Here is a 26,003-nt window from a genome sequence, read left to right on the forward strand (position 1 = left end):
TCTAGACAGGTGTCCCCCATTCTGTATCATTTGCATTAATTTTGATCCCAGGTAAATATCTAACATTTTCAAAACATGCAATCCCCCCAAACCAGATGCATACTATGTACTTTGACACATTCCAGTGAATCAGTGGTCATCCAGATGCCCTGTATAATAAATCTTGTTTTGAAATCATACATATAACAAATGCACTAATGCCAGTTTCCTAGAATTCTCTTGCAAAATTTTCTTTCGTTGATCTTAACTTGCCAAAAGAAGGAAGCTTTCCTTTTTATTTGCAAACCTTTTCGCAGTTCCTTGGTTTTGTATTAGCCAATCTCTCTGTGGTTATGTTGCAATTAATTAGAGCTTGTTAAGTCATTGAGATTCTTGAATGAAAGGTATTATGTATAAGGTGCATAAAGCACTGTTACGGTTTTGATTCCTCCCTTGAAATCATGCTACAGGGTGAAACTTTTGTCACCCGGACTTGTCTAACTTGTTTTATCAAACTTGTTAGTGACTTCTTTTTTTTTTGCCCTCCTAATCCAGCCCATAAAGAATCAAATTCACACCACAATGCCACATACGCTATTGTGAATGGAGCCCCGTGGAAGAAAGGGCTCCTTAGCTACAGGAGCTTGCGCCCACTGGTAAGTGCTTTTTGCCTTTTAAAAAACTTAATATAAGAAAGAAAGACCCTGCCGAGACAGATTTGGAAGCTTGGCTCCACCTGAGAGACAGTGTTCCTGTTGGCTAAGTAAGACTTTGTGACTAAATGTATGTTTTTATTATGATTATGGTCACTGTTTTAGTCTTGAAGACAAAAACAGTGACCATGTAAGCCGCCCGAGTCCCCATTGAGGAGATGGTGGCGGGGTATAAATAAAGTTTATTATTATTATTACTACTACTACTACTACTATTATTGACACAATAGCACAGTATGTCACAGCAAACAAGATCTCTATGCTGGATTTCGTATCACAAAATCACAAGTCGAACACTTCCCAAGCATAGGACTGTGTGATGTATTATTATTATTATTATTATTATTATTATTATTATTATTATTACTACTACTATTAAGTGTTTAGGGGAGAGTGAAAATAGTTCCCATTGAAGGAAGATTAATTTTTATGACCACCTTTCATTGGAAAACAGCCTGTGAACGTTTTTGTTGACTACTCTAAGTTTGCTGTAACTGTTTACAAAAAAAATTGAAGCAAGACAAATAAGTGGAAATGCAAATCTGTGTGTCTCCTTATTTCTCTGGCTAAGGCTATTATCAGTGTGGGCTTAAGGGAGAAAGGGCAGTAAGCAAGACAACTAGAAATCCATATTGTCTCTTTGTATACTCTATATGAATCAAGTTCCACTGAACTCAGTGGAAATATGTTTAGGACCATGCAGGATTTTATGCTCAGTGTTGCATTTTATTTGTGGATATCACGATCATTAGGGAGCATTAGGATTTCTACTGGATTTTCCATTTAAGTCTCTTCTCCTCTTCTCCCTTCCCTTCACTGAATTGTGCCAGATACATACAGCATCCCTTATTTTCCCCCTTGTTTTCTCAGCACCTGCCTTTTATGATGTGCTTATTTATACTGTTTCTTGTATTTTATTTCCTTATATTGTACTAGCTGTGCCCTGCCACGCATTGTTCTGGCCTATAGTAAGAATTTTCAAAGTAGAGGTAGATATTAGGGCTGGGCAACCACGGAAAAATTTGTTTCTAAACTCGATTCGTTTTTTGGGGTTTTTTGCGTTTCGATATTTAAAAGAATTCCGAAATTTTTCGTTAAAAAAGTTCGATATTTATGAAATTTTGTAAAATTATGAAACAATACGAAATGAATACGAAACGAATAAGAATCGATTCGTTAATGGTGGACGCAACCGCGCAATACGCTAAAAAACCTCCATATGGGACAGGGGGAACTTCTGAAGCTTCCCTCTCCCTCTGTTGTTGACTGTTGGTGTGATATTTATATTTTTTTTTCACTGATTAAACAAACAACAGCTATACAACTTGCCCCAGACATGCGGAAATAATAACGAAACGATTTCGAAACGATTTCAAAATGAATACGAAACTAATACGAAGCAATTACGAAACGAATTGAAAAATTCGTTTCGTTTTTTAGATGCTCCTGAATGGTTTGTTATCGCTTCGTAACAAAAAAATAACGAATTTTTAACGAATTACGAAATTACGAAACGAAACCGCCCAGCCCTAGTAGATATCTGGACTATTATGAAAGAGCGGTACCTACCTATTCCTTCCCCCCTTTTTCTTCCCCTTTCTGTCCTTTCTTCCTTCTCTACCTCTTTCTTTCATTCCTTCTTTCTCTCTTTGGTTGCATCCTTCCTTCTCTCTTTCCTTCCTTCCCTCCCTCCCCCTTTCTCTACTTCTTTCTTTGTCTCCTTTCTTCTCTCCCTGTTTCCTTCTTCTTTCACTTTTTATTTCTTTTCCTCCTTCCTTCTTTACCTCTTTCCTGCCTTTCCTCCCCTTTTTCTTTCCTTTCTACTTTGTATTCTTCCTTCTGGACCTCTTTCTTTCCTTACTTCTCTCCCTTCCTTCCCTCTTTCCTTCCCTCTTTCCTTCTTTCCCTCCCTCCTTCTCTCTTTCCTTCCTTCCCCCTTCCCCTCCTACATTTCTTCCCTTTTCCCCTCCCTCCTTTCTTCTCTCCTTCCTTCCTGTCCTCCCGCAATACTATGGTAGAGTCCCTTCTAATTCTATTTTATGAGTCTATTTAATATAGTAATATTTTGAATTTAAAGGTATTTTTGTGGGGTTTTTTTTCAGTGATGGTCACTCCTTGGATTGTGAGGAGTTTTGTTGCCAAATTTGGTGCCATTTGGCCCAGTAGTTTTTTTTGTTTTGTTTTTAAGGTACTCATTATGCACAGAGCATATATATATATATATATAGATTGTTATATTCTTATGTGTATATTTGCATTGTTGTATTTCTGGGCTTGGTCTCATGTAAGCCGCCCGAGTCCCCTTGGGGAGATAGTGGTGAGGTATGAATAAAGTTTCTTAAATAATAATAATAATTATTATTATTTAATTTCCTACAACAATTTTTTTAAGGTGGGACAGACAGAAGGATGTGTCATTTCTTTTGACTTGTTGGGAAAACATTCTTTCCCCCCTCTTTCACACAATGAATGAAGCACTGCTTGTGAGAACTCAGCTGTGTAGCGACTTTTGTGTTCAGGCACTTTCCTCTTGTGATATCAGATCCTTTTGAAAACCAATAAATGGTTGATTTATGTGGAATATACGTTGACTTTTAGCAAAGCTTCAGGGGTAATTTACAAGAAATAATGATATTATGCTAATGAAGTTCATGAGGCCCCTTCCACACAGCTGAATAAAATCCCACATTATCTCCTTTGAACTGGGATATATGGCAGTGTGGACTCCAGCAGACATTGTGGGCTATTCCACCTTGATATTCTGGGTTATATGGCTGTGCGGAAGGACCCAAAGTTAGGCTGAATTTGCTCTTGCTCTTACAATGATGAAATTCTGTTTACAATGATTGTGATGTCTGAATGTGATTTATGCTGCAAAATGTCACTATGAACTTTTGGAAGTATATGGAGAAAGTATGCTTTTTAATGGGAAAATCTGAGAGTTGCCATTTGAAACCGATTGTTGAATTAGATAGGTGTCTTGGGTGTTATCCAACCAAACAATGGTTGCATTTATTAGGAGCTGGGAGAATTGTTTCCTCAAGCAAAGGCTTTTGTTGCAAAAATATCAGATATGCCCTTCATTTAAACCACAATGTTTTAATGTCAAAAATTCAGGAACATTTTTCCTATGATTTCTATAATATTTCTAGTGATGTGTAGCTTTTGGGCCCAAGTAGGCTGAAATGGGCCCATATGAGGTTGACACTTTGGCACTTTAGTTGTGATTTGAAGGCAACTAGTTTTAATTATAGATTGTCTGCATTTTAAACCATATTTTTATTTTATGTGTTAATAGTGGGTTTTTTTAATATAACTTTTATGTGACATTTTTTAATACTCGTGTACTGTTTATGTTATATACATTTGTTGTGCCTTCTAAGCTGCCCTGAGTCCCTTTTGGGAGATGGTGGTGGGATATAAATACAAGTTAATTATTATTTATTATTAACTATGTGCATGTTGGGTGGAAATATTCAAATGATGAACTGCATAGCTTCTCTTTCTTATGTGTGATTATTATTCTTTTCTTTTTGATAATATAGGTCCTGTATTTGTAGAGAGAGTAGGTTCTGTAATAGATTCCTTATCTTTATTTGAAAACAGTACCACAACTCAAGCTCAACATAATCCACCATCTGTCTTATGATAGGATTTAGAACATGGGTTTTAGAAAGTAATGCATTCTGCTGCTATTGTTATTGTTGTTGATGATAGTATTATTATTATTATTATTATTATTATTATTAGAAACACAACAAGATGACTCCACCCATTACACAAAGTAAGCATTTGCAGTATAGTTGATTTTGCCCAGGGGCGCTCTTGAGGCGCTCTTGGGGGAAAATAGACCTTGACAAATGCAAGTTGTAGTTACTGGGATGTATAGTTCACCTACAATCAAAGAGCATTCTGAACTCCACCAATGATGGAATTGAACCAAATATGGCACACAGAACTCCCATGACGAACAGAAAATATATATCAGTGATTGATTGGGGGGGGGGGGGGGGGGCGGCAAAATATTGTTTGCTTTCCATTGAAAATTACCTAGGGCCACCTCTGACTCCACTGCAGACAAGATCACTCTGCTGCTTGTTGTATTGGATCACACGGCGGACACTTCCCAAGTGTCTAGGACTGTGTGATGTATTGGTGAATAATGCGTGCAGATCCCAGTAAGGTGGCATTTGGCAGCTGGCAGATGCTAATTTTGTCAGCGGCGATTGTGTTTAAGTGCAGGCCAAGGTCTTTAGGCACTGCACCCAGTGTGCCGATCACCGCTGAGACCACCTTGACTGGGTTGTGTCAGACTCTTTGCAGTTCAATCTTTAAATCCTCCTATCTTGTCAGCTTTTCCAGTTGTTTCTCTTCAATCCTGTTGTTGCCTGGGATTGCAACATTGACAATCCATACTTAGTTTTTTAATATGATCATGAGGTCAGGAGTATTGTGCTCCAAAACTCTGTCAGTCTGAATCCGGAAGTCCCAGAGTAGTTTGATGTGTTCATTTTCTGTAATTTTTTCAGGCTTGTAATCCCACCAGTTCTTTCTTGCAGGCAGATGGTATTATGCCTCTGCTTGTAGTCTGTCTGCGTGATCTTCTTGCAGCAGCTAAAGATGTGATCTATTATTTCATCTCCTTCCTTGCAAAGTCTACATTTGGGATCTGTCATAAACTTTTCTATTATTATTATTATTATTATTATTATTATTATTAGTATGTATCTTCAAGTTGTTTCTGATTTTGTTAACCCTAGCGTGTGCCTATTAAGGGGTTTTCCTGGCATGATTTGTTCATTTGCCTTTGTATGGTTGAAATAGTGTTACTTGCCCAATGCGTTTCCATTTGAATCCTAGTCTTCCATTTGAATCCTGGTCTTATTCATTGTGTGCATTACTTTATGAGTAACACACGCACTAACATTTTTTTGTATTGTTCATTTTTTAATTTTAAAAACTTTAAAGTGCAAGATTGTCCCCAAATGACAGAACCTTTCCCCAAACCAAGTGCAAAGCCACCTTAAGATCCAGGAACTGAAAATGTTATAATTATCTCCAGTCAATCAACATCAAAATGGGTGACTGCCAACCAAAAATACATCCAATCTTTTGCAAAGAACAGGACTGTACACTGCATTCTTCCATAAAAGGTGTGTCCTTCTGGCATGTTCCTAGCTCAGTTACACCACAAACGGCTTCTTTGGACCCACTCCCTTTCAGAGTTTTATCACCAAGTTGATAGTGCACCATTACTTATTGACAATTCCTTCCCTCTCATCTTTCTTCTATGCACAACCTGCAGCCCTCCAGATGTTTTTGGCTTCAGTTCCCAGAATTCCTGGACATTGGAACAGCTGACTAAAGCTTATGGAAGTTGGAGGTCCAAACAGCTGGAGGGCTGCAGATTGTGCAGACCTGCTCTGAACAATGACAACACTTTCATCCATTTTAGCTCCTATATAACCCCAAACTTTGTAGTTTGGTGAGGTACTAGATAAACTCTCTGGATGTGAATTCTAAATGCTCCTCCCAAACTTGCAACTTACAGGATCCCATAGTATGAAACCATAGCAGTCATTGAGAATTGATAATGCTAGAACTATACAGTGGGCTCTTGGTATCCAGTGGGGTTTGGTTCCATTTTGATACAAAAATCCATGTATGCCTAAATCCCATTATATGCAGTGCTGGTCGCTTCTGTCAGCAGCCTATGATACCTGTCAGCAGCCTATGATACTGTGAACCAGCGTCTCCTCCTGAGAAAAATGTATAATATCACAAAGGATTACCACCTTACCCGCCTCATAGGAAACCTGCTACAAAACAGGAGCTTTTTTGTTGAGTTCCAGGGCCAGAGAAGCAGATGGCGGAAACAGAAGAACGGCCTGCCTCAGGGGAGCGTGCTTGCTCCATCCATGTTCAACATCTACACAAATGACCAGCCACTGCCAGAAGGGACAGAGAGTTTCATCTATGCTGATGATCGTGCCATTACTGCTCAAGCAGGGAGCTTTGAGATGGTAGAACAGAAGCTTTCCGAAGCTCTAGGTGCTCTTACTGCCTATTACAGGGAAAACCAGCTGATCCCCAACACATGAAAAACACAGACGTGCCTTTCATCTCAAGAAGAGAGAAGCATCCCGAGCTCTGAAGATCACCTGGGAAGGAATCCCACTGGAGCATTGCAGCACACCCAAATACCTGGGAGTCACTCTGGACCGTGCTCTTACCTACAAGAAGCACTGTCTGAACATCAAGCAAAAAGTGGGTGCTAGAAACAATATCATACGAAAGCTGACTGGCACAACCTGGGGATCACAACCAGATACAGAGAAGACATCTGCCCTTGCGCTGTGCTACTCTGCTGCTGAGTACGCATGCCCAGTGTGGAACACATCTCACCACACTAAAACAGTGGATGTGGCTCTTAATGAGACATGCCGCATTATCACGAGGTGTCTGCGCCCTACACCACTGGAGAAATTACACTGCTTAGCCGGTATTGCACCACCTGACATCCGCCGGGAAGTGGCAGCCAATAGTGAAAGGACCAAGGCAGAGACATCTCCAGCTCATCCCCTGTTTGGGTATCAGCCAGCACGTCAACTACTTAAATCAAGAAATAGTTTTCTTAGATCTACAGTGACACTCGCTGGAACACCTCAGCAAGCGAGAGTCCGAAAGTGGCAGGCTCAAACCCAGCACCTCAATCCGTGGGCAGGCATGTAGCCAGGGGGGGGGGGGGCTTGGGGGGCTTCAGCCCCCCCCCCGAAATTCTCATGGTGGTTCGCGAAAAGGCCTTACTGGTGCATTATTTAAACTGTTATGTTTATTCATATCATGATCTGATCACCATACTCAATATATCCCATATGCATGGGGGTATTTGGGTAATCATACAAAAGGTTTGCTAGGCTAGACCCTCTTTCACTCAGACTCAGCCCCCCCCCGAAACTCAGCCCCCCCGAAACCCCCCCTGAAATTTTTTTAGCCCCCCCCCCCCGAAACGAAATCCTGGCTACGGGCCTGTCCGTGGGTGATACCAGATGAGAGACTCCCCCCTGGGCACACAGAAGACTGGGTGACTTGGAAGGCGCTGAACAGACTGTGCTCTGGCACCACGAGATGCAGAGCCAATCTTAAGAAATGGGGCTACAAAGTTGAATTCACGACATGCGAGTGCGGAGAAGAGCAAACCACTGACCACTTGCTGCAATGCAACTTGAGCCCTGCTACATGCACCATGGAGGACCTTCTTGCGGCAACCCCAGAGGCACTCCAAATGGCCAGATACTGGTCAAAGGACATTTAATCAACTACCAAGCTTGCAAAATCTGTATTTTGTTTTTTTTAATCTGTTTGTTTGTTTTGTTCTGTTAGAAATGTAATACAATGGTATGGTTGCTGATGACACAATAAATAAATTTTGTTGTGTTTCAGATAATAAACTTTATTTATACCCCGCCACCATCTCCCCCAAAGGGGATTCGGAACAGCTTATATGAGGCCAAGCCTGATGATACATTACAGCAAAGTAAAATACAGGAGTTTTATAATAACTAGAACTCTTTATTTCAACTATCTGCTTTTTAAATTAAAATGTCAATGGTAATCAACTCTTCTATGGTCTATTCTTCCAACCACTGTTGTTTGCTAATGCTCATTAAGACAATAATCATCTGTACTAATTACATTGACATTCCTTCTTATCTTACTCATTACATACTCCCATCCCAACTATGTACATAAATAGCAGCCAACAGAAGCAACATGTGAATTACAGTCTACAAAAGCCTATGCAAATATTTTAAAGGCTAAATGTTGTTGACTAGGTAAGATTAGATCTTGTTGGTTTTTCTGCAAAAGACTATTACAACCATCCACAATTTTTTTGAACTGTATTTCTCAGTTTAAGAGGAAAAAACCCCTGAAGTAAATGCTAAGACAATGCGGCCAATGTGTTTCCTCCCTATACATCATCCTTGTACTTCTCAACACTTTTTTTTATGTCTTCACCCTTGTAGCTACTGTTTTGTTTCTCTGATAGATCTTACATTGTAGAAGTGAATGAAAATTTCCTCTTATGTCTGTATAATTTAGCAAGGCATATGTATGATTAGCTTCCGAGCACAATTCAAAGTGCTGGTTTTGACCTATAAAGCCCTAAATGACTCCAGCCCAGTTTACCTGTCTGAACGGATTTTCCCCTATGAACCATCAAGGTTACTAAGATCTTCTGGAGGGGCCCTGCTCTCGGTCCCACCACCTTCGCAATCGCGTTTGGTGGGAACAAGGGACAGGGCCTTCTCGGTGGTGGCTCCTCGGCTTTGGAATTCCCTCCCACCAGAGATTAGATCTGCTCCCTCCCTCCTGACCTTTAGAAAACTAACAAAAACCTGGCTTTGGGATATGGCATTTGAGGATTGAGTCAATAACCCTCGTCCACATGGAAGGATGATGATGAATTGTGACTGTATTGACGATTTGGCTTGTGTAATGTAATGATGATGTTTTTATTGTACTTATATTTTAATGTGTAATGATGATGCACTGTGCTGTTTTGTATATTACTGTATATGAACACATGTTGTGAACCAGCCTGAGTCCCTCCTTGGAGGTGAGAAGACCGGTATATAAAACTTCTAAATAAATAAATAAATAATAAATAAATAACGATTAGAGTACAAATACTCATGGTGTACTCCCAAAGTCCATGGGAAAAAAGGCTTTATCTTTGTTTTAGTTTGGTTCCATTTCTCAAAATTCTGAAGAGTCACATCAAGCACCTATCTTAATAAGTTTCTGTCTACCTTGTCTGCTTGTCTTTTTCCAGCTCCTTCTCCTCATCTTGGGGAGCAGAGCATGGCATTAACGAATTGCATTGTATCCTTGCCTTTGAAGGACCTTTGTGTTGTGTCCCTTGTTGTGCTCCCAATGTTCTTCATCTCCATTCTTTCACTCCCTGGACCACCATGTCTGTTGCATCCCAGTTCAAGAAACAAGACCATAAGATTAAATCCACCACTCTGGACTGTAGGAAAAGCAATCCTTGTTTATTGATGAAAAATTGGTTACAAAAGAAAGGTAAATGCAGAGTAAAAAAGCCACAGAAAAACGCAGTAGTCAATAGGATCTCTGAACTTGAGCAAAACTTCAAAAGCCACAAAACAATAACCAGGAGTCTGTTAGCCTTTTACTAACCATGAACTTGGAAACTACAAGCCTCTGGGATTACTGGCCATGGAACACAGGAATTCTGCCAAGACCAGCCACAGTCCCGAATGTTGCTTGACCTAAAGAAGCACCCGGCAGGGATGCTCTTAAACCAAAGAAGCTATTCTTAGAAACGCCCCTTGACTTTTCTGTTTGGGCCTCTTTCTGCTGAAGGCGCTGTGACCTTCGTACAGACTGGGAAACAAATCTATCTCTCACTATCTATTCTCTTCGGACCTCATTATCAAGCCCAGGTGGGGAGATATCACGGCTAACTTCCAAAACATTCTCTTCTAACTGCTGGGTTTCGTTTTCATTCCCACTGACCTCTGCATCAACAACAGATTCCACACTGTCATAGTCAGGGAGAGCTTGCTCAGTTTGAAAAACTATCAGAGAATCCTGTTCACACAGATCAGGATCAGACTGAACCCCAACAATGTCCTCCTTTCTTGTTCCTTGCTTTCTTCTGCTGAACATTCTATTCTTCTTTCCTTCCTTCATCTTGTGATACAATGCCACCCTCTCATCTCTTGCCCATCATCATTCTTAAGTCTCTTGCTTCTGTAATTCACACCCTCTCTTCCCTTTTTTCTCCTCCCTCTTGCCTTCCTTTCCTCCTACTCTTTCCCTGCCTAACCTTTTGCCCTTGCAATGCATCCCTCACTTCTTCCTGCACTTCCACTTTTGGAGCTCTTTCTCTTCTTTCCCTCCTACTGCCTCCTTTGCCCCATCTTATGCCCTTGCAGTGCACCCCTCCCTTGATTCTTGTATGTTGACACTCACGCAGTGTTCACTGTCCTTCTTTCACCTCTCCTAATGCCCTTGTAGCATCACCCTTCCTTGTGTCTTGCACCCTGCCATTCTCACTATTCACTCTGGCTCTCCAACTTCCTGCCTCTCCTCACTTTGTATCCTCATGATCAGGGGCGGCTCAACCCATGACCTCAATCTTGGGCATAGAAACATTTCAGTGTAATAGTAGTGAGGTTCAGTGTAATAGTAGTGAGGCGGCTCGACCCATTACACAAAGTAAGCATTTGCAGTATAGTTGATTTTGCCCAGGGGTGCTCTTGAGGCACTCTTGAGGGAAAATAGACCTTGACATATGCGAGTTGTAGTTACTGGGATGTATAGTTCACCTAAAATCAAAGAGCATTCTGAACTCCCCCAATGATGGAATTGAACCAAATATGGCACACAGAACTCCCATGACGAACAGAAAATATATTTCAATGATTGGTTTGGGGGGGGGGGGGGGGCGGCGCCAAAATACTGTTTGCTTACCGTTGAAAATTACCTAGGGCCGCCTCTGCTCATGATACATCCTTCCTTGTTTCTTGCATTCCTCCACTCTCAGAGCTTGCTCTTCCATCTCTTCTCTTCCCTCCCTTGCATCATTTCCAGTCCTTGCAGTGCACCCCTTTCTTGCTTATTGCATTTACACTCTCATACCACTTACCACCTCTTCGCACAGGCATTTTTGTCCCATTTTGCCGCTTTGTTGCATGACAAGGATGCGGCCTGCCATGCACCATCGCAGAACGTACAGGAGGCCCAATCCACATTCTTCCCAAAGTGGGGTGGAAGTGCCAGAAAGCACTTCTTCCTCCATCACAGGGAGAAAAGTGTAGTTTGGGTAGCTGTGCACTTTCCTCCCCCTTTCCCTGTATGATAGGGGAAAGGGTGGTGGGGCAACATGCATACATCTTGGTATGTTTGGCTTCATGAAGAGAGAGAGGGAGAGGGAGAAAGAGAGGGAGGGAGGCTAGAATGAGTGCAGTATAAATAAAACGATGCTTCTGCTATCAGACTGACGACGAAGTTCATCTGTAATGGCAACCAGGACAGTCTCCATCCCATGACCCGGGCGAAAACCTGACTGGAAAGGGTCCAGGCCAGCTGTGTCATCCAAAAATTGCTGCAATTGTCCCAATACAGCCCGCTCTATCACCTTACCTAAGAATGGAAGATTAGAGACAGGACGATAATTGGTAAGGGTCATAGGGTCCAGGTTCCCTCTGTATTAAATTAAGTTCCCTCTGTATTAAAAAATGTCCACCACACTGACATTAACTGACATTAACCAGTCAATGTCGGAATGACTTATGCAATTTATTTTTAATGTTTACATCTATTACATTTTGCAAACTAATTCACAACATCCAATCATAAGAAATAATAAACATTTTTATTACCTGCCTTTCCTCTTGGCTCTAGGCATGGCACAACACAGTAAAATGCATAACCACAAAATACATACCATAAAATGCATATATTAAAATACACTATCACAACATACATATATTAAAATTCACAGTGCATGGATTAAAATACAATACAAATATACATATTAAAATACAAATAGAATGTAAATTTAAAATTCACTGTTTAAAATTAGCTGGGCAGGCCTGCTGGAGGAGATAGATCTTCAGTTCTGTCTTGAATGCTGACAACTCATTTAGCTGCTGAATCTCTTTCAGTAGGTGATTCTACAATCTTGGGGCAACTGATAAAAAGGTCTTCTGGGGCATGGTTGTCAGTCAGGTTCTAGCTGAAGTGGATTATACCAGAGAAGGTGATCCTTTAGGTAACTGATACCAAAACCATAAAGAGCTTTAAAGGTTTTAACCAACACTTTGTATTATGCCCAGAAACTATTTGGCAACCAATAGAGTGATTTCAGCATGGGTGTACTGTGCTCAGGCCTAGATGTTCCCATAATCAATCTGATGGCATCTTTTGAAGTAATTGGAGTCAGAGGCAGCCCTAGGTAATTTTCAACGGAAAGCAAACAGTATTTTGGTGCCCCCCCCCCCAACCAACCATTGATATATATTTTCTGTTCGTCGTGGGAGTTCTGTGTGCCATATTTGGTTCAATTCCATCATTGGTGGAGTTCAGAATGCTCTTTGATTATAGGTGAACTATACATCCCAGTAACTATACTTGCCGCACTTGCTCCCTTGCCTGGCCCGCTTTGGGTCCGGAGGCATGCCTGAATACCGCAGCATGTGCACCAAAAGTCACTTCTTCTCCTGACTTTCTCCTCAGCCATTGGGACCAAGAGAGAGAGAGAGAGAGAGTTGGAGATGCCCACCTTTTCTGAAGGTAGGCGCAAAAGCAAAGGAGGGAGCGGAGGTGGAAGATACCTCCAGCCGGAGGGGCTCTCTCTCTCTCTCTCTCTTGGTCCCAATGGCTGAAGAGAAAGTCAGGAGAAGAGGTGACTTTTGGTGCACATGCTGGGGTCTTCAGACACGCCTCCGGACCCGAAGCGGGCCAGGCGCGGCGGCTCCACCCCTTGGCGGATTGGGGAGAGGAGAGGAGGCGGGTGGAGCGCCGGGGGATCGGGAAAGGGAGACGGTCATGGGGAAGGGTTCGAACACAGAGAATGATTGAGCGCCGGCTCTGCTTGCGCACCCAGTGGCCAGGTGGAGCAGGAACGAGAGGGGCTAGGTGAGGCTCAAGGGCCCGGCCCCTTTGGGAAGAGGATCGCCCGGCAGCGAGGCAAGAAAGCTGAGGCTCCCCCCGGACTGCTAGGGCTGTTGTGAGCTGAGGGGGCGCTCCTCAAGTGGCGGTCAAGGGGCATTTACAGAGGCGCCTCTGCGCCCCTGGCAAAAAAAAAGTGTTCTGCGACCGCTTACTTTGCGTAATGGACGAGCCGCCCCTGATTGGAGTTTACAGGCTTGGTAATGAGGTAGCCAAATGTACAACACATTGCAGAAGCCCAACCTTGAGATTACCAGTGCTCATCTATATAAATAAAAATTTAATGTTGGTTTGTGGGATTAACATAACACAAAAACCACTGCACGAATTGACACTAAATTTGGACACAAGACATCTATCAGGCCAACGAGTGACCATCATTCATAAAAACACTGAAAAACACAGCAGAAGGGACTCAAAAGGCCAAAAAAGCAAAAAGATGCTAGAGCGCATGCACGAAACCACATATATATGCAAACACACATATATACACATATACACAAATATATACACACACAAAACACATATACACAGACTGGGCCACAGCAACGCGTGGAAAGGGATGGCTAGTAATCTATATAAATAAAAATGTAATGTTCGTTTGTGGGATTAACAGAACTCAAAAACCTCTGGATGAATTGACACCAAATTTGGACACAAGACACCTAACAACCCAATGTATGTCCTTCACTCAAAAAAAATGCTTTTGTCATTTGGGAGTTGTAGTTGCTGGGATTTATAGTTCACCTACAACTACAGTTGTAGTTGCTGGGATTTATAGTTCACCTACAATTCTGAACCCCACCAATGATGGAATTGAACCGAACTTGGCACACAGTTCTCCCATGACCAACAGAAAATACTGGAAGGGTTTGGTGGGCAGTGTCCTTTGGTTTTGGAGTTGTAGTTCACCTACATCCAGAGAGCACTGTGGACTCAAACAATGATGGATCTGGACCAAACTCTACACGAATACTCAATACGCCTGAATGTGAACACTGGTGGAGTTTGGGGAAAATAGGAAAGTATAGGGTATAGGAAAAGAACATTTATCACCAGGAATCATATATAAACTGTGAAGTGACTTCCCAAGCATTATTCAAGGTGAAGAGATTGCACCCTCTTGTGGTTCAATCGTTGACTCTTATCCACCAAACTTGGCACGGATATTCCATATGCCCAAATATGAACGCAGATGGAGTTTAAGGGAAATAGCCTTGACATTTGGGAGTTGTAGCTGCTGGGATTTATAGTTCACCTACAATCAAAGAGCATTCTGAACTCCACCAGTGATGGAATTCAACCAAACATGGCATATAGGACTTCCATGACCAACACAACACACTGGAAGAGTTTGGTGGGCATTGACCTTGAGTTTGGGAGTTGTAGGTCACCTACATCCAGAGAGTACTGTGGACTCAAACAATGATGGATTTGGACCAAACTTGACACAAAAATTCCATATGCTTAAATCTGAACACAGATGGAGTTTGGAGGAAATAGACCTTGTATTTGGGATTTCTAGTTACTGGGATTTATGGTTCACTACAATTAAAGAGCATCCTGAAACCCACAAACGACAGAAATGGGGCAAACTTCCCACACAGAACCCCCATGACCAACAGAAAATACTTAAGGCCATCCAGTCCAACTCTTTTCACCAGGGCAAGAAAATGTAATCAGAGCCCTCCTGACAAAGAGCCATCCAGTCATAAATATAGATAGATAGATATGATTCTCTCTCACACACACAGATATAGTATCATAGATTTGAAAGAGACCCTTAAAAAAGGACTATGATATGTTGCATATTCCAGAGTAGGCAAACCAGACACTCTCCACATCAACACTGACAAAGAAACAACAAGAAATACTGTTTACTCACAAGCATAAAGGAATTACCTATATTAGAAACCAACACTTTCTTATTACTTTATTTTCCAGATCACCAGACTGGGCCACAGCAAAGCGTGGCAGAGGACAGCTAGTACATAGATATCTATGAAAGCCAACATGGTGCAGTGGTTTGAATAACAGCTTAATTTCTACTCAGCCATGGAAACCTACTTGGTGACGTTAGAAAAGCCATACTCTCTGTTTTAGAAAAAGGTAGTGGCAAGTATCTTCTGAATAAAACTTACCAAGATATCTAGGATAGAGTTGCCATAAATTGAAGTCAGCTTGAAGGCACATAAAAAGCCCAGCAGCTAGCCCTCAGTTCCTAAACTTCAATTACAACTTCAAAAATAGGGTAAACACCTACTATATAACAAGTTATTTTGGGATAGCCCGGGGCTGATTTTTCTTGTCAATCTGAAGGCACACAACAACGAATTGTGGTGGTGCTTTAGTGGAAACAATACATAACTCTGAACCTCATCAGACGCAATCCTCTCCCCATTTCTACACACTCCAAATCCATTTTGAGGATGAAGAGCTCACATGACATTTCTTGACTTCTGGGTGCCATCTGTAGTGTTTGATCCCCAAAATTGCTGTTGCAATTTTAGAATTTTTCAACACTGGTAGCCAGATTCTGCCCACCCTCATGGCCTCCTCCTTTCTGTTGAAACTGCCCACATGTTTGTGGACCTCAATGGCTTCTCCGTGCAGCCCGACACGGCGGCCGTGAGAGTGGTCCAGCATCCCTGCGCTCCCAAATAAAATGCTGTGTCCAGGTTGGTCCACCAGGCGCTCGGCCATGGCTGACCCCCCCCCCCCGGCCGGAGTAGTCTGCAGTGCCCCCCATGTTCCTGGATTCTTGCCTGGGCGCTGCGTTTGGTGGTCCCCATGCAGACCTGTCCACAGCTGCATGGCACACGGCAGACTCCTGCAGAGGTGAGAGGATCTCTCTTGTCCTTTGCTGAACGTAGCATTTGTTGGATTTTCTTGGTGGGTTTGTAGATTGTTTGTATGTTGTGTTTCCTCATCAGCTTCCCTATGCGGTCAGTGGTTCCCTTGATGTATGGCAGGAACACTTTTCCTCTGGGTGGATCTTCATCTTGACTCTCGTGGCTTGTTCTTGGTCTTGCAGCTCTTCTGATGTCTGAGGTGGAGTATCCATTGGCCTGGAGAGCCCAATTGAGGTGGTTCAGTTCATCTTGGAGGAGGTGGGGTTCACAGATTCTTTTTGCACGGTCTGCCAAAGCTTTAATGGTGCTTCTTTTTTGACTTGTGTGATGGTTGGAGTTTTTATGTAGATATCTATCTGTGTGTGTGGGTTTTCTGTAAACGGTGTGACTCAATTGTTGATCTGGTTTACGGATGACTAGGACATCTAGAAAATAGATGCAGGCGAAACGTCAGGAGAAATGCCTCTAGAACATGGCCACAAGAACTGAGTGATTCCAGCTATGAAAGCCTTCGACAATACATTATTAACTTTATTTATACCCCGCAAAATCTCCTGAAGGACTCGATACAGCTTACAAAGGCCAAGGCCACCAACAACAACAACATGCAAATATAACAGTAAAACTCATAAGCAAATAATAAAACATCAAGCAAAAACAATAAAACACTAAAACAATGACACCATGACGCATTTAAAACCTAAAGGCCGAGCCAAATGTAATGGACAGAATTTAAAAGTGCTGAACTTGACAGGAGGTATGTAGTGGTTTTTTGGAGGTAGGTGCAATGTGCAGACAATCCTGGTCTCTAAAGTGCATTTGGGACATGATGCCAGGAGTTTCCTAATCTGGAAAGGCACACTGGAACAGCCAGGTCTTCAGGCTCTTCCTAAAGATTGCCAATGTTCCTAAAGACTTGCCAGTGTCATTTCATTTCAGTGACATGGAGCAATGAACATTCCTATGTGAAGTCTTCTCACGAGTATGGTTGCTCCAATTCTTCTGAATTGGGAGTATGGTTGGGAGTATGGTTGCTCCCAAGTCCTTCTGTCTGAGCCTGGTTTCTTTTCTTAATGTCACTGACAGAAATTGCTCAATGGGAAGGTATTACTAGCATGATACTCCCTCTGCAGTATGCTGTGCTTTCAAAATATTGCTATATTATAGTTGTTATTTTTAAAAACCTATTTCTGTTTCTTCAAAGTTCAGCAATCACTACTCACAACCTTATATTTCTTCCCTACTTAGAAGTGATCTTTTTGTCTTGCATTCCTCCTTTGAAATGCTGTGAGGTTTTTGAAGATTTCCCCATTTTTTTAAAAAAAGAAATGTGGATTGGGTGAGGACAAAACTTGTCTGTGTGGTGGGTATAAATGCAGGACACAAGGAAAAGGCTGGGGAACACATCCGTGTGATGGTAAGCCTTGAAATGTGATGATCTATTTTGGGATGGAATGCTATGATTTCAGACGATCATCTCCTACTTCCCATTGCTCATGTGATGAAGTCCTAAGTGAGTCTGGGCACCACAATTCAAGAGAGATATTGACAAGCTGGAATGTGTCCAGAGGAGGGCGACTAAAATGATCAAGGGTCTGGAGAACAAGCCCTATGAGGAGCGGCTTAGGGAACTGGGCATGTTTAGCCTGAAGAAGAGAAGGCTGAGAGGAGATATGATAGCCATGTATAAATATGTGAGAGGAAGCCACAGGGAGGAGGGAGCAAGCTTGTTTCCTGCTTCCTTGGAGACTAGGACGTGGAACAATGGCTTCAAACTACAAGAGAGGAGATTCCATCTGAACATTAGGAAGAACTTCCTGACTGTGAGAGCCGTTCAGCAGTGGAACTCTCTGCCCCGGAGTGTGGTGGAGGCTCCTTCTTTGGAAGCTTTTAAGCAGAGGCTGGATGGCCATTTGTCAGGGGTGATTTGAATGCAATATTCCTGCTTCTTGGCAGGGGGTTGGACTGGATGGCCCATGAGGTCTCTTCCAACTCTTTGATTCTATGATTCCATGAACGTAACAAACTGATACAAATTAATAACACCATATCAGTCTGAGCACACTGTTTCTTGTCTAATTTCTGAAGGGATAGTCAAAGACCTGATATTGGAGTACAAGGCATTTCGAACTGTCAAGCAAAAAATACAAAAAGCACCATGTGTCAGAGGTAGAAACCAGGATCATACAATCATAGAGTCATAGAGTTGGAAGAGACCTCATGGACCATCTAGTCCAACCCCCTGCCAAGAAGCAGGAATATTGCATTCAAAGCACCCCTGACAGATGGCCATCCAGCCTCTGTTTAAAAGCTTCCAAAGAAGGAGCCTCCACCACACTCCGGGGCAGAGAGTTCCACTGCTGAACACCTCTTGGTGTCAGGAATCTTCCTAATGTTCAGATGGAATCTCCTTTCCTGTAGTTTGAAGCCATTGTTCTATGTCCTAGTCTCTGAGGAAGCAGAAAACAAGTTTGCTCCCTCCTCCCTGTGGCTTCCTCTCACATATTTATACATGGCTTTCATATCTCCTCTCAGCCTTCTCTTCTTCAGGCTTAACATGCCCAGCTCCTTAAGCTGCTCTTCATAGGGCTTGTTCTCCAGACCCTTGATCATTTTAGTCTCCCTCCTCTAAACACATTCCAGCTTGTCAATATCTCTCTTCAACTGTGGTGTCCAGAATTGGACACAATATTCCAGGTGTAAAAACAAAGAGAATTGTAGTTTGATCCTAGGGTATGTAAAAATAGGTTCAGGAACATGAGATTTTAAAGAAAAAAACAACGGGAGGTGGGTTGTAGAGTATAATCAGAACAAAATGACGCTTTGATGCTGTTTGACATTGCTGATTTGACTGGGAGGCAGAAATATTTCAAGAATGGATTATTGCAATCCAGAGATTTGATTTGTTAATTCAAGAGTATTTCACAGATTAGATGATGGAGTGGCGACAATCTGAGAGGCATTTGTGCATGTTTCTAGTCAGAAGAGAACTCTTTGGGGAATTATCACACTGTGACTTGCCTACTACTTCAGTGGTCCTCAGCCCCACAATGTTTCTTACAATGTTTCTAACAGCTTTTCAAGTTGTATCTTCCAAGAAGAGCTTTTTTATTTCTTACACCCAGCCATGATAATGGGTGCCTGTTGGGGTTCAGCCTGAGTTTGAACTTGAACCTGATTCTCTGTTTGTTCCTCCTGATGCTAATCTATATATATAAATTTGTTAGGGGCATCCAACGAGGAAACAAAACTCAAAAAACCCCCAACGAAACTTAACCAAAATTCCCATGCCCATAACACAACCCACAAGGTACAAACATATCTACTCAAAATGAAAAACAACACAACAACACACCCACAAAATGGCAAAAGGATAAAACTCTAAAATAAACCAACGAAACTTAACCAAAATTCCCATGCTCATAACACAACCCAAAAGGTACAAACATATCTACTCAAAATGAAAAACAACACAACAACACACTCACAAAACGGCAAAACAACTGAGCATGCGCATTGGCGCCCAGCCGCAAGTTCCCTGGCGCGCGCACATGCCCTTCCGGCCAACGTTCCCTCTGCGGAAACCATGCCCACTCCAAGCCCCGCCGCGCCGCTTCCCGCACACACACACACCCCTGCCGCACACACACACACAACCCCACACTCCATCACTCTCCCCGCCGCTGCACACACACACACAACCCCACGCTCCATCACTCCCCCACCCCAATCTTACCTCCTTTTACTTCACGCCACCTCCAAACCCCACCCCGCCCCTTCCCGCCCTGTCAAAATCTAGGAAAGACAGGAAGGAAGGAAAGAAGGAAGAAAGAGAAAGGGAGGTAAAGAAAAAGGGGGAAGGAAGGAAAGTTAGAGAAAGAAGGAAGAAGAAAAGGAAAGAAAAGGAAAGATGGAAGGAAAGAAAAGAGAGACAGCAGAAAAGAAAGAAAAAGGGGGAAGGAAGGAAAGAGATAGAGAAAGAAGAGGAGAAGGAAAGATGGGAGGGAAGGAAGGAGGGAAAGAAGGAGAGAAAGCGGGAAGATTGGCCACAGCAACACGTTGCGGGTAAAGGTTGTTATTTCTATTATTATTATTATTATTATTATTATTATTATTATTATTATGCTATTGTTCCTATGAGACCCTGGAGGAATGGGAGAGGTGTCAGGTCCCAGAGGCAATGCATTGCATTATTGTTATTGTTATGATGGTGGTGAAATAAAAGGAAATAAAAAGTGAAAGAAGGAAGCAAACAGGGAGGGAAGAAAGGCAAAGGAAGAAAGGGGGAGGGAATGAAGGAAAGAGAGAAGGATGAAACCAAGTAGTGAAAGAAAGAAAGAGGTAGAGAAGGAAGAAAGGAAAGAAAGGGGGAGGAAAAGGGGGAAGGAATAGGTAGGTACCTCTCTTTCATAATAGTCCAGATATCTACCTCAACTTTGATAAGTTTTACTATAGGCCACAGCAACGCGTGGCAGGGCACAGCTAGTGAAAGTATATTTACTGATGCTAATGGAAATGTACCTTTTGATGCCAATGCTCCTGAAATTAGTGAGGAAGAATCTGCTGTAGGTTTGGAAAATGCCAATGTTCCTGAAATTAGTGAGGAAGGAACTTCTGTAGATTTGGAAAATGAAAGTACCAGTGTTCATGAGAATGTTGCAGAGGGAGACCTTGAACTTTCCCTCCCTTCTGCACCTGTTAACTGTAATGACAACAGGAGGAGCCAAATTTGGGAAGACAGAAATAAAACACTCAGTTTGCGTCGATCCTCCCGAATTCAAGAATTAAAAACATTAGCTTCAAAACAGAAGGGCGGTTCACGGAACCGATTCTTGAGTTTTAATTGCAATACGCCAGGCTGATTCCCTCAGTTCAGGCATCGTTTCAGAATTGATGAAGACCTTGGCAGTTCTCCCGGTTCCATGGCCATAGTATGGAAAGATTTCTAGGATATCAAGTACGGTTAGTGGATTGCTAACAGATTCAAGTATTTCTCAGAGAGGCTTTTGGTTTTGCTTTGTTCATTTAAATTCATGTTTGCTGATTTTGCTGTGGCTTTTGACTTGCATTTTTCATTTATTTTGTAACCATTTTTCTTCAATAAAAAAGGATTGTTTTTCACAGCCAAGTGTGGTGGATAGTTATCTTAGGCCTCGTTCTCTGCTCTGGATTGCAACAGTGCCTTACATATACCAAACATGTACAAAATATCTTATTGTCCACCATTTTTAAAGAAAGATGTCATATTTGGTTTACATAATGCCTTTGGGGCTTTTACACAAGACCGACACCAGCAATGTCAATACCTGGTCATAAGGACCTCAGTCGGCAAAACGTGATTGTTATTCTATGCTGGCATTATACCCAACAAGTATGCTGTCACAGCCTGTCTTTTAACAAGAACTGCTGTGTCAGGAAATGTGTAGTTGTGCATAGAAAGAGGATCCTGCTTCCACATTGGCTACTGATTTTATCACACAACCGCACCTTTCCCTCCTCCTGCTTTTGGAAGGCAATGGGATGCATGAAAATAACTACGTACATATAGGACATCAGGTGGAAGTAGTCCCTGCCTTGCATTTCCTTTGTTATGCTTAGATGGGTAATGACTCCATTCAACTGCTTCAGCTTTCTCCACATTTCAAGTATCAGTCTTTTTGACATTGTCATCTATTTGGATGTCCCAAACGCCCATACAACATCTTTTTAAAAACCTGTTTGAAATGCTTCTGTTTGTGTAACTTCTTTTATCTTTTTATGGGTTTTGAAATTTTATTTCAGGCAATGCTAATGTTTTGGTGCTAGCTTATTGCATTCTTCAGGGTGGTTATCTGACTAGTCAAATACATACATAAATAAGATTTAATAATTTGATTAATCATATCCCAGTAAGTGCATTGAAGGAATGCATAATTTCATGAGAAATATGATAATTCTTACCAAGATAATGGTTCATCTTATGACTTCATTACACACAATAAAATCTATACATTTAAGAAATGCCAACCCATTGTTTCTATACATTTAAGAAATGCCAACCCATTGTGCCCTTCATATGATGCAAGCTTCAATTGTGGTGGTGAAGTATTTTGCTGTTTCTAAAGTGTTGGTTTTTCCAACGATCCCTGAGTCGATTGGCAAGTGACATATTTTTAAATTCCCCGTATAGACGCGGGCCAAATGGCAAATTTCACAGTGGCAGAAAAAATGAAATGCAAAGATACAGAATGGGGGACGATGCCTGGCTCGAGAGCAGTACGTGTGAAAAAGATCTTGGAGTCCTCGTGGACAACAAGTTAAACATGAGCCAACAATGTGATGTGGTGGCAAAAAAAGCCAATGGGATTTTGGCCTGCATCAATAGGAGCATAGTGTCTAGATCTAAGGAAGTAATGCTACCCCTCTATTCTGCTCTGGTTAGGCCACACCTGGAATATTGTGTCCAATTCTGGGCACCACAATTCAAGAGAGATATTGACAAGCTGGAATGTGTCCAGAGGAGGGCGACTAAAATGATCAAGGGTCTGGAGAACAAGCCCTATGAGGAGCGGCTTAGGGAACTGGGCATGTTTAGCCTGAAGAAGAGAAGGCTGAGAGGAGATATGATAGCCATGTATAAATATGTGAGAGGAAGCCACAGGGAGGAGGGAGCAAGTTTGTTTTCTGCTTCCTTGGAGACTAGGACGCGGAACAATGGCTTCAAACTACAAGAGAGGAGATTCCATCTGAACATTAGGAAGAACTTCCTGACTGTGAGAGCCGTTCAGCAGTGGAACTCTCTGCCCCGGATTGTGGTGGAGGCTCCTTCTTTGGAAGCTTTTAAGCAGAGGCTGGATGGCCATTTGTCAGGGGTGATTTGAATGCAATATTCCTGCTTGGCAGGGGGTTGGACTGGATGGCCCATGAGGTCTCTTCCAACTCTTCAATTCTATGATTCTATGACTGTTGCCCACTTCTATTGCCTGCTTATAAATAAAATGATGATGCTGCATGTGAAAGGAGCCGAAATGGCCATTTCCCCATATTGCCAATGCAGAGATTTGGAGAAAGGGTTACCATATTTTCCAGCATATAAGGCAACCCCAATTTTTCCAGTTAAAATACAGAGTTTGGGATATGCTCGTCGCATAAGACTACCCCTCTTCCAACTGAAACGATTTTTTTTAAAGAAAACATCACATTTAGTTGTAATATGGTAATTTTCCTATTACCGTACCTCCTTCTCTGCCTCTAAGATCCCACACCTGCGCACCTGTGCCGCTTCACTGCAGTCCTCAGGAGCAAGATCTGAGAGGCAGAGAAGGAGGTATGGTAATAGGATACAAGGGTGGGCCAGACAGGTGAAAGAGGCATGTTTTTCTGGGCACTGCGCCACTCTATCTCTTTTTTCAATACCCCGGGCATCCCAGATGCCTACAGCTTACTCCGCCCTTCACTTACACCTTCCCAGTGAGGCACCCCCTCACATCGTCATCGGGACTGCATGAAGTCACTTCTTTCCACGAATCCTGGTGAGTGGATTTCCTTTTACTCTACTTGTACAGAGCTGCTCTTGCTGCTTTCATACATTCAATGCATATGACAGGGATGCGGTCCCAGCCATGTTTGAGCTCCCTCCACCATATGTGAAGACCTCAGATTATTCAATCCAGCACAGAAGTTTCAGCATCCTATAAGATGACACCGGGCATATAAGATGACCCCCAACTTTTGAGAAGATTTTCTTGGGTTAAAAAGTAGTCTTATACACCAGAAAAAATACAGTCATTTAAACCCACTTCCTACAATTGCCAATTAAAAGGCTCTGTGAAAGATGAGGGTTAATTTAAAACCACTTCCTATGATCTGGGGTGATTTTTTAAAAAGACAAATAATTGAAATTCTGGAGGGACAATTAGAAGAAATCTCATTGCAAACAACCGCGGGAAAAGTGTTGCCTTAAGAAAGGTGCTTCTGATCCCGTCAAAGGTCTTGGGTGCAAACAACCCCTGTGCCACCTTAAAAAATATACTTCTGTTTCAGTCAAAGGGGTTTGAAGGCAGGGGTACCTTAAAGGATGCCTGTCTTGGTGTTTTGTTGGATTTCCATTATTGTGCCAATTTGATCATGGCTGCTGTTATTAAGTAGATGAAAAGTCTATTTGTATTTTTTTCCCATTTTGAAATCCGTTATTCCTAGTAGGAAATACTCCAGTTTAAATTCAAAATTTATCTGTGAAATTAATTTGCATCTTTTTATTAATTAATTTATTTATGTATTTATTTTTTGAACTTATATTCCGCCACTCCCCTGGGGCTTGGAGCGGCTTACAAGAACAGGCTAAAATCTAACACAATTTAAAACAATTTAAAAACAGCGATATTAAAAATCAAAGTCCTGTCGAAACAGATATGTCTTACATGTCCTGCGGAAAACTGATAAGTCCCACAAGGCACAGACTTCAGGTGGCAGAGTATTCCAGAGCGATGGTGCCACTGCTATAAAGGCTCTGCGTCTGGTTGTTGTTATACGCAAGGTCTTGACATTGGGAATTTCCAACAAATATTGGTCCTCAGAACGGAGGGATCTCTGGGGTTGGGAGGGGGTGAGGCGGTCCCTCAGGTACATCGGCCCCAGACCATGCAAGGCCTTAAAGGTGAGTGCCATCACTTTGAAAGTGATCCGGTGCTCAATTGGTAACCAATGCAGCTGTAGTAAGATTGGTGTTATGTGGCATCTCATCGGAGTTCCCGCAAGAAGCTGAGCAGCTGCATTTTGTACCAACTTGAGCTTCCGGATCACCGACAGAGGAAGGCCAATGTAGAGGGCGTTACAGTAGTCCAGTCTTGAGATGACTGTGGCCTGGATCACCGTAGCTAGGTCGTCCCTGGACAGGTAGGGGGCCAGCTGTCTAGCCTGCCGCAGATGCTAACGGCGGAGACCTGGGCCTCCATCGTCAGCAGAGGGTCCAAAAGGACTCCCAGACTCTTTACCAATGATGACGGGCATAGCGTCTCACCATCCAGGGTAGGCAGCTGGATATCCCCACTGCCCGGTCGACCCAGCCATAGGATCTCTGTCTTTGCTGGATTCACCCTCAACCTGCTGGCACGCAGCCATCCAGCAACGGCCTCGAGGCACTGATGGAAATATTTGTGTATTGATTGCCAGAAAGATTTGGTTTTCTTGCACTTCCACCATAAATGTATGAAGGTGCCTACGTCTTTCCCACACTTCCAACATTTGTCACTTATTCTACCTTTATTGATTTTTGCTATTTTTTCTGGTGTTAGGTACCATCTGTGAAACATTTTATACCAGTTTTCATTAAATTCTGCGGAGTGTGTAAGTTTTAATTTATTCGTCCACATCTCTTCCCATTCTGATATACTTATTGTTCTATCTAAGTCTCTGGCCTATTTTATCATTGCCTCCATCAACTATTGAAAACTAGCTATTGAAAGTTTGGGATATAATGAATATAGAAATAGCCATTACCTGCCCATGTGATGGGAATTAAACGGATGGTTGAGTTAGGAGTTGGAGGAGGTGATCTTAGGACCTCTTCACACTTACCTTTTTCTGGTGGTGGTGGCAGGATTTACTAACACAAAAACTAACATAAAACAATACACAGAGACAAAAAACAAACTGGGAAAAATTTATCAAATTTATTAGAAAAGACAATGCAGAAATATACATTCATGAGACATAAATGAATCTCCAAGGCCAAAGGACAAATAGAAACTAGATGGCAAATAGACTGAAAATTGAA

The 26,003-nt window shown here is 42.2% G+C and overlaps 1 protein-coding gene across 1 annotated transcript in view; it reads left to right on the forward strand.

The window, feature by feature from the left end:
• The first annotated feature begins 534 nt into the window (after positions 1-534).
• LOC132778449 (transmembrane protease serine 11E-like) overlaps positions 535-26,003 on the forward strand; it is a 92,354-nt gene continuing 66,885 nt past the window's right edge. The window contains exon 1 of the mRNA XM_060781399.2: positions 535-635. The gene's annotated coding sequence lies outside the window, so the exon portion shown is untranslated. The remainder of the gene's footprint in view (positions 636-26,003) is intronic.

This window comes from Anolis sagrei, chromosome 6 (assembly GCF_037176765.1).
Source record: "Anolis sagrei isolate rAnoSag1 chromosome 6, rAnoSag1.mat, whole genome shotgun sequence".
Classification (NCBI taxonomy): Eukaryota; Metazoa; Chordata; class Lepidosauria; order Squamata; family Dactyloidae; genus Anolis; species Anolis sagrei.